The 10443-nt window shown below is 40.3% G+C and overlaps 2 non-coding genes across 2 annotated transcripts; both read left to right on the top strand.

Moving 5' to 3' along the window:
• The first annotated feature begins 3792 nt into the window (after positions 1 to 3792).
• Positions 3793 to 3864, top strand: Trnad-guc. The gene has a single exon. It is a non-coding gene; the product is annotated as a tRNA-Asp (tRNA).
• A 3120-nt stretch (positions 3865 to 6984) lies between these two features.
• Positions 6985 to 7056, top strand: Trnad-guc. The gene has a single exon. It is a non-coding gene; the product is annotated as a tRNA-Asp (tRNA).
• The last annotated feature ends 3387 nt before the right edge of the window (positions 7057 to 10443 follow it).

Genomic DNA, 10443 nt, shown 5'->3' on the forward strand with positions numbered 1-10443 from the left:
TTTCCTCTGCCTTTACGGTCAACTCTGCACCGCGAGAACCCAGGTGAGGCGGTAGGCGGTAGGCGGTAGGGATATCTGTCATATTTGAAAGGCATCAAGTGGTGAGGGTGTTGGTGTGGTGTGTGGCCGCCGCGGGTGTTCTACGAGAAGGGAAGGGTTAAGTTACTGTCGGTTAAAAAGAGGATATTGCAGATTTGTTCGTTTTTTGGCTTCATATCCTGTTCTGTATCTTACCAATTTTTCTTTTCTTGTTTTTTTTTTCGTATTCCTTTTTTCTTTCCCTTTTTGTTGTATTTGTTCTTCTACTCTCTCTCTCTCTCTCTCTCTCTCTCTCTCTCTCTCTCTCTCTCTCTCTCTCTCTCTCTCTCTCTCTCTCTCTCTCTCTCTCTCTCTCTCTCTCTCACGATTTATGACAACGTAAGTGAAATGAAAATTGTAGTAAACAGGGAGGCGAATATCAGCAACGATTAGTATAAATTTATGAGCGCGTAAGTGAAACATAATACAGTAATAGTTGTAGACAGTGAGACGTAATCATGATGAAAGACAACGTGAGTGAACTACAACATATGAAGTGTTAATGTCTTCAGTATCATGACGCGTTTTCATATTCATTCAGGTGATTTTACACAGCTTCACAAACTTACGTGGGGATTAAAATAGTGAAGATTTTAGTCATTAACGTTTCGATCTCTAAAGACTCTTCCTAATGTATAAATAAAATCGTCTAATCACACCCAAAACTCTAAGTAAAAATGCGTTCCTGTAGTGAAAGGGTTAAAAGATCCAACGTGATAACCATAAGTACAAATTCACAGCAACGCGGATGAAACAATGATAAAAAAAGAAAAAAAAGTCATTTAACCTAGTAACGCAATCCCTCGAGAGTTTAAGAGATCTATCATGATAATTTATAGCACCGTAAGTGAAATCCGACTTTCTTCACTAGTCGCTGGCAAGTCCTAATGAAGAAAAATATATGAGGGGGTCTGTTTTCTGTTGGGTAATGTATGTAACGAGGTAAAAGGGAGGCTTGTCGAGGGGCAGGACCTTCCCTTAACTCTCTACTCTCTTCCCTGCAAACCTTACAAGCCAGCAGATCCCCTTAGCACCTACAAACAGGATCACCAATGTCCACTTACTGTCCTCTGAATCTTCTATTACACCCATCACCTCGCGTATTCCTTCAGTACTTCTATAGACTTCCTCTTTGGTCTTCTCTAGCACCCTCTTTCCCTTGCACTCCTCAACTCTGTACATGGCTAAACAACTGTCAGTCTCACCTCTTGTTTTGTCCCTAAAGTAACGTACGCACACTGTCACACATCCACAAACACATGGACTAATTTATACAAAAGAGAGACACACACCAAATGGCAATAAATGGCAATGACAATCAGTTTACCTCCGTAGTCTATCACCGGTTATCCCTCTCTCCTGCCCCCTCCCGGACAACACCCCCCCCCGAGAGACCTGTGGGGTGAAGGGGCGAGGGTGGGAGAGGGAAAGGGTAACATTGCCGCGGTGGGTAAATCCTATTGATGGCAGGGAGGGCACCACATCTGCTGGCCATTAGGTAGTAATGGAAATTAACTTATAGATTACTTCCCATTAGCCGTAGTGAAGGGAAGTGTTGGAAGGGAGGGAGAGAGGGAGGGAAGTGGGAAAAGGCTTAGCTGAGCTTTAGTGGTGGCTGTGGTCGTAATAGTGGTGGTGGTGGTGGTGGAGGATGAATAGAAAAAAATTATAGATATATTACACACACGCCTCCACAGAATACGTATTTTCTTCAGTTAGTCCTTCAGTTCCATGACGCGTTTTCACGTTCATTCTGCTTACTAATTGATGACTTTATCCAGATTGAAATACTTGTGTGAAGACTCGTGCCATTAATCTTCTGACCTCCATAGACCCTTGCTAATGTGAATAAAGTCGTCCAGTCAAACTAAAACTCATGGTAAAAAATGCATCCCAGTACTGAAGAAACTAAGAACTGTACTTTTTACGTAACTAACGCAGCCACACACACACACACACACACACACACACACACACACACACACACACACACACACACACACACACACACACACACACACACACAGAAAGCAAGTAAACCAAAACAATATACATACGCATTTCCGTCCAACAAAAGTGAGGCAATGATCAAAACTCAGGATGTGTGCACGTGTTTTGCTCTCACCGCCTCTGTACAACGTGTCTTTCTTTTCGCTACAGCTGACGGGCGTACAATGTTCCGTCACGCTTTATTATTCACCCGACACACTCAACATGACACTCAGCTCGGCGCCGCTATGAGGTGTATGTGATGGACGCATTTTACTTATTCTTTTACCCATTTCTAGCATGCAAAAATCTGTGACTGCTCTGTGTGTAATGCCTCGAAAAATAAACCAAGCAGAGTATTTATTCATTTATTCATTCATTCATTCATTTTTCGTCACGTGTAAAGAGGGATACTGCATCATATTTTGCCACTCAGTCATTCACTCATTCATTCATTCAAGAGTGGAAAAAATATAAACAGAGGTTAGAAGTGCCTTGTGTTAAAGCAAAATAGCGAAAAGCAGCTTCACTTACATCTCAATTTGGATACTGCACGAAAATCACATTAACAAAACTTTAAATTGAAGAGATACCTGTGTGTGTGTGTGTGTGTGTGTGTGTGTGTGTGTGTGTGTGTGTGTGTGTGTGTGTGTGTGTGTGTGTGTAAACATGCTGGAGAGGAACGTGGCTGGAAAAGTGTCAAGTGTCCCATGTTACGCCTCTATTACAACCAATTATTCAGAAGATGATGGACGCGTCGAGCATGGAAGAGACATCGTGTGATATTCCGAATCGTGTGGTTAACTCATTTCTCCCGGCGACTGACAACGCGCCCCGTGTGTTTTTGCTCCCCGGTAATTAGAGTGTCTATGGACTAAAGAGCGAAACAAAGGAAAGTTGAAAAAAATTGGTATATGGAACTGAGAATTTATTTTTATGCTACGAAAATGGAACTCGAAGAAAAGTACAGGGCAAGTTTTGAGAGTGAAAATAGGGAAAATGAAACAAAAAAATGTGCAGTTGTGATAAGAAAGGAAAAAGGAAAACAAGGTAACAGAAACAACAACAACGAACTTATCTTGGAATGGAAAAAAAAAAAAAAAATTACAGAAGAAACAAAACAGCAAGAAACAAGAAAGATGATAACATATGAAATAAACTAACACCTTAAATTTCCTAAATAAAAATCTTACACAAAAACGGAAAAAATAAAAAACAGCAAAGACAGAAAAAAAAATAGAAAAAAAGGAAGAGAAGACACGTTTTCTCTCCTGGCACACCTTGTCGCTGTTACCTGGCCAGGAATAGTTAGTGAGTGTCGCACCTGAAGGAAATACTGCGAGGTGTGAGTGAAGCAAGGTAGGGAAGCTTAGGGAGAAAGAAACACGAGTACTATACACATTCTCTAGGGTGTCCAGTCCGAGTGTTCTTCAGAGTAAGACTTGTAGAGCAAACGTAAGGGAAGATTATTGGTATTCTTTAGGTTGAGATGTGCATTGCCGATTCTATTAATTTTTTGCTGGATTGTCTTTCCATATAGTGATTCAGAGTAGCAATAAATATTCTCCATTATTTTTTGTAAGGGAAGCTTGTGTTTATGTGGAGTGTGGAGAAATGAAAGAAAAAGAATAAAAGAAAAGTTGCTTCCTGAACTGAATGGCAGATCAATAAGATAAACTCAGTAATCAGAAGAGTGCAACCTTATCTCTTCCCCGTAACATTCAGTCCTCGGTAGTATAGTGGTTAGTATCCCCGCCTGTCACGCGGGAGACCGGGGTTCGATTCCCCGCCGGGGAGGCCAATATTTTATGCACTATTGACCTATGCGAAGGTTAAATGTTACCTATTATATATCAGAAAACGAGAGGTACAAAAGTGGAATAGAGGACTGTAAGTACTTATTTTTGTGAACTTTGTGCTTACTAGACAAGAAATACAGAATATATTCTCTAGTTTTTAATTAAATTTAATGTGAGTGACACCTAGATCATTGTATTTTGAGATTGAAGAAAGCAAATATATGAAGGTTGAACCGAAATCAAATACTTATAAGATTAAGACTGAAATAAGAACCAGCTTTTGAACCATAATTAAACAAATTAGAGAGAAACAATTGCCAGATAAAACAATACTTTCTTATTTGTGATGTTTTCTTTGTCACGAGCTCGACGCACGTATATAAAAACAGTAGTACACACACGCACACACGCGCGCACACACACGCACACACACACACACACACACACACACACACACACACACACACACACACACACACACACACACACACTGTCCTTGTTTAAGTATATAATGGTATCACTCTTGAATCACTACACGCGTGCTCTTTATAAATGTACAATCTGGCCGGAATCGTGCCAAGTCTCCTCTCTCGACCTAACAAAAATTCCTTGACCTCTTCTGGCGTCTTGACAAAGCAATCTAACAATTTATCTTTTTCTTTTAATCTTGTCAGGAATTTTCTAAAGGTAGATGGTTGTCTCTGTCTCTGTCTGTGTCTCTCTGTCTGTTTGTCTGTTTGTCTCTCTCTCTCTAGTTTCCCCAAAAAAATTTACGAGACGTTTTTTATTCATATTTTTCCTCTTTCTCCTTCTGTCGAACGCAACAATACGAGTCAGCGGAGGATCATATTCATTTACCTTTTCTGTCCTTGACTCTCAGAAACCTTACAACTTAGGCAAGTCTTCCTATCGCCCTGAAAGATTTTGCTTCCGCGTTCTCACATCTCAGAGAAAAACGTTCTTTTCTCAATATCTTTTTTTCCTCTTATTTTACTACCTGATCACATTCACTATATTGCAGAACAGGAAGCAGATCAGGTTACTTTTTCCTTCTATCCTTCTTCTCTCCCTCTTGGTTTTTGTTTCAGCATCTTCAGCATCTTCTCGTCTCATTTTTTTTCGTCTTTTCTCCTCTGCAAGTCATCAAACTACCTCACTCTCTCCTCTGAAGCTTTATCTCACAACTGTACTGTGCTTTATCTCACGTGTACTGGTGTTCTAGTATACTCATTTTTTTAATCTCAGGCCTCGTAACTTCCATCAATATCTTTTGGTGTATTGTTTCTTTACTCTATATATTTTCACTTCAAAAGAATCAGCTGGGAGAAAAAAAAGAGGCGTGACCAGAAGAGTAGACATTCCTTATCTATCTTGTTGACTGACACATTCCTCAGTATGACACCGTGATGGTCTTTCAGTCTCTTACAGTGAGGGAATATATAGCAGTTCTGGCACATCACCACGACCTGCACCACTACCTCGACCCACATTGAATTACTATATCACGACCTACACTAAATTTCACCACGACGGCTACACTAACCTTCATTCTCCCGACCTATGCCATGTTCGCCTACTGGACCTACACCAGCTTGTATTATTAGTACCTACACCGCAACTTTCACTCTGTCCCGACCTACACCAATCTTCACAACCTATTCTAATTCACGCCACGTTAGTCACCACTTAGCATTGTAGCGGAACCGTCCCACTAGCTAAGGGGGAAGGAGGAACAAGGAAGGCTTAATTACATCAATGCAAATATGCGCTACTACAAAATAATACTGGAGATAAAAGATACAAAGAAAAATGTAAAGCTCGTACTGTTTGCAGAGTGAGTTTTCCCATGCGCTGCGTTTATTGCACATGTTTAGACAGTATTAGGGGAAGAGAAGTAAAGAATTTGGAGCCTTTCAAGTAGAGCGCTGTTAAAATAAAGCATTCATTATCTCAACCGCTACTGTGAGAGGATGCATTATACTTAGCTACGCATACTGTTTGACGAGTGTTTCTTTCATACATAATACGGTATTTTTTTCTTAATTACAGAAGCGGAAATAGTCTTATTGAGAGATACTGAATTATGTTTCTCAATCATTTCTCTCTTAACATGCATAGAGGTTTGTTTTATTATACGAAGGTGAATCACTGCAGGAGGAGGAGCAGACACGTATCGTCACACCTAAGATATTCCCAGATAGGCACACCAGCCTTCACTACCACGTCCTACACAACAACTTCCACCACCTCGACCTACACCAAGCAAGGTAGGGGAAGGGTGTACAGATGAAGGGAGCTGCAAACCTGTTACAAACCTTCCTTTCTGCTCATTTCCCTCATACTAGTGTAATGGTCCACCACCCTACAGTGTCTCTGGGTTAACAAAAATATTCTCCAAGTGACTTCTCATGTTTTAGTGATTTATTCATTGATTTCTATATTCCAGCCATTTTTTTTCTGTCCTATGAGCTATTCATCGACCCTCTTTGATCCCCTAGCTATCAATTTACCCCCTTCAACCTCCTGCCAACTTATCGACCCTATGGATGGTTCTCTCGACACCTGCACATCGATAGTGACTAATGTGGGAGCCTTGCATTTCATACATCATCTGCATCCATAGTCTCGTCTTCAGTCTTCAGCACTCGTATAGGTTACTCAGTCAAGACGAAAAATGGCAGTGTGAAGAACAAACTTAAGTGAATTAGAAAAAGAATGAAGGTGAAATGAGAATGAAAACATAATACAGTTCACTCAGTAAGAGTAAAAAGTAAGATCAAATTAGTTGTTACTGACGGAACGTGCATTATATGACTTACTGTTGGGCCTTATCAACTTATTTATGCACCGCCTCGCGCTGTGCACATCACTCCGTCAAAACAATGACTCTTCACTTTGTCTGGGAAAAATAACCTTCATCCACATCGTGACCACTGCAGGACAGGACACTCTAACGTTTCACTGCCTCACTTCACTGCTATAGTGGAAGATATTTGGAATTTTTCTCTGAACGATAAAGGCGAAGGTGTGGATGTCATTCCTCAAATTTTACATGAACAGCTTCCATACTGTGAACTCAATTTATTGTCTATTTTGTTGTCTGTCACAATTTACTCAGTCCTCGGTAGTATAGTGGTTAGTATCCCCGCCTGTCACGCGGGAGACCGGGGTTCGATTCCCCGCCGGGGAGGATATACTTTTATTCAGGATCGCTGCAGTTTTCACAGTAATGCTACACGCGGAGTAACACGAGCAAGGACTGGCGAATCTTCTACCTAGAAATGTTAGTTTTTGTGAGGCAAGGAAGACACAAAAAGGATGCGATGAGCTGCGTCTAGTAAACTCATGCTTTTCTTTTTCAGGAGATCAGATACGGCACGTTTTTCCTTTTTATTTGATTATGTTGCTTTTCGAATCTTTTATTATCTTTCTTGTACTCATCATTAACATTAGAAACATCTGAAACTTTTTATTGTGCCTTACATGTTACATTTTAAAGAAGTGTTAATACAAGAGAAGCGGCAGCCCATTTAAGACCAAGGCCTTTTGAGCAGTATTTTGTATATCATTAACTTGTTACAGAAATACGTGCAGAATCTACATGCATAATCATACATACATCGATAAAAAAAAAAAAACATTCATAATACAGTTTAAGTCTGTATACCATAAATTTGTTACGGAAGTATATGCAGAATTTACAAACATAATCATACATATTTCGATAAAAACACATTCTTACTACAGCAGAAGTCTGTATACCATTAATTTGTTACAGATGTATATACAGAATTTACATACATAATCATACATACAGCGATTAAAAAAAAAAAAGCACATCCTTACTACAGCATAAGCCTGTATCATTAATTTGTTACGGAAGTATATACAGAATGCACATACATAATCATACATACATCGATAAAAAAAAAACATCCATACTACAATTTAAGTCTGCCCCAGTAGCAAGAGCAGCAACGAAAAGCCTTTACGAGTGGCGCAAAGATAACATTATGAACCCTCACACTCATGGGTCGCTCCAATCAGATTACTCCACAGGGCGAGGCGAGGCGGACTGTAGTGTCGTGTGTCGTCCTTGAGCAACGACGAGGTAAATGGCTCAGGACAAAACAACTACCCAACACCCTGTCTCTCATAACCACTCGAGAAACTTTTTTGTCCCGAGAGAGACCAGTTGTTTGGACTCTATCGTGTTCTAGGTACAATGCAAGGGGACTGGCAATTATGTGGGCTTTTTTTATTTTCGTTTTTTGTTGCTCTTGGTCAGCTTTCCCCTCTTATATAAAGAAAAATACTTCTGATTTCAAATACTGGCTTAATGGAATAGCTGTAATCTGTGGTTGTTACTATCATTGTCCTATTACTACTGCTACTGCTGCTACTACTACTACTACTACTACTACTACTACTACTACTACTACTACTACTACTACTTTTTCATGCAAGAGAGAAAAGCAGCCAAGGGCAACAATATTAATAAAAGGCCAAATTTAAACACCAGTTCCCTTAAAGATTAATACAGAATTAGCCAAAAATCAGGGAAAAATGTCTTGAAAACTACTACTATTACTACAACTACAACTACTACTACTGCTACTACTACTACTACTACTACTACTACTACAAGACAAATACCTCCCTCAGAGTCCAGCTGAGAAGGTTAAGCCAACATTTTCTTTACTATCACCATTATTTACACAAGTAACTGTATGCAAATGAAAGTAACAACAAGCAGAAGAAGCATGACTGAAACACTTATACGGTTTAATGCGCCTCGCCTTGCCTCGCCTCGCCTGGAGCCTCCGTGCCACGCCTTCGCCCAAGACACAGAGGCTGAAGGTGACAGGTGATAGATAGCCTCAAATGTTGCCAAGATATAGGACTTTCTTCTCCTACACTCCCTCCTGTTTATCACACACACACGCACGTACACACACTCACACACTTCCTCTGTCTGGCTGTAGTGTATTTGTATGTCTCTCTCTCTCACTCTCTCTCTCTCTCTCTCTCTCTCTCTCTCTCTCTCTCTCTCTCTCGGTATTATTCCCCTCGTTTCCCCTCTCATAAATGGAAACACGCCAAGAACTTCACAAGAAAGACAAAAAATATCGACAAGAGCCATTCCAAAAATAATAAAGATGAAAAAATCCGAATACACTCAATAGGTAAGCTAGACAATGGACAGATATCTTATATAAGTCTCTTCCTTTCCTTTGTATGTGCGAGTGTCTCTTCTACTGGAGAGCTTGGGTGTGACGCGGCACTGCGCCCTCTCGTTTCGTTGGATCGGTGCGAGAGTGCGTGCGTGAACAAGGCCGATATACCAACTGGAGAAATTTTATAGGTACATTAATCGTTTCGCTGCAGTGTCCAATAATTCACAATACTAAAACTGCAAAATCTCTTAATCTACTTACACGATACTGATACCGATACATACTGACCCATTGGCATTGTAAGACAGATCAAATGGTTAAATCGTAGAGATACAGGAGATGAAAAGAATATTTTTCCGATTTTCTTCTTAGTACCAACGCCAGAAAGCATTTATAAGAAAGTAAGGGGTTAAAAATAAGATGTCTTGCAGTTTAAAGATTGAGGGTATCTGAAGAACAAGTGAAGACGTCTCAGATTTCTTTTTATATAAGGGTGGAGGAATGGCCAAGGGTAACAAAAAGATAAGGAAAAAAAGGCCCACTCAGTCGCCACTCTCCCTACAGAGCCGATTGCTAGCCAAAAAAAAAAAAAAAACGGACAAACGTCTTGAAACCTTCCTCTTGAATGAAATCAAGTCATAGGAAGTTGAAATACAGACACAGGCAGGGAGTTCCAGAGTTTACCAAAGAAAGGTATAAAAGATTGAAAGTATTGGTTAACTCTTGCAATGATAAATAAGTAAAAACATCCCAAATAACAGTGAAAGGGCTAAAACCACATCATACAAGTAATCTATAGAATGTACAGGTCTTTCCATGGATAAAGACCTGAAAGAGTTACGGTGCGACACACTTAGACACACCAACGTAAGAGAATGTATAAAACTACTCTAAACTGATTGTCCCAGCCATCCTCCCACTCACACAGACACGTGCTTCAAAACTACACCTTTCCGCATCCGTCCATGATAGCATCTTTTGTTGTTTCCTTCTTATTTCTGAGTCACGAAACAAAGTGAATGCGTGTTCATTTTTTGTGGGTGCGAGGTGAGGCTTCCTAAGGGCACACTCTTCCCCTCGATTAGGTAAAGATGCGAGGCGTGGCGTGGCTAACTGGTGTGTACATTGCGGGAGAGACAGTCTTTTTCTACCCAAGCGAATCTAGAGATGCGAGCTTTGTAAATTTTGTTGTGGATAAACTGGGTCGTGGATTTGTGACTTTCATTCCCTAAACGCTACTCTGATGCGCTATAAATGGGATGAGTCGTGGAGGTAAACGGGTTAAGTAAAGTGAGAAAAACAAAGGTAACAATGAGCGCCTGCTTAGAGAGGAGGTAAAGCCCTTAGCGTGACGGGAGCTACTTTGCATGTCGCTTACATCTTAATATATCTCCTTAATG

This window comes from Portunus trituberculatus, chromosome 14, assembly GCF_017591435.1.
Source record: "Portunus trituberculatus isolate SZX2019 chromosome 14, ASM1759143v1, whole genome shotgun sequence".
Taxonomy (NCBI): Eukaryota; Metazoa; Arthropoda; class Malacostraca; order Decapoda; family Portunidae; genus Portunus; species Portunus trituberculatus.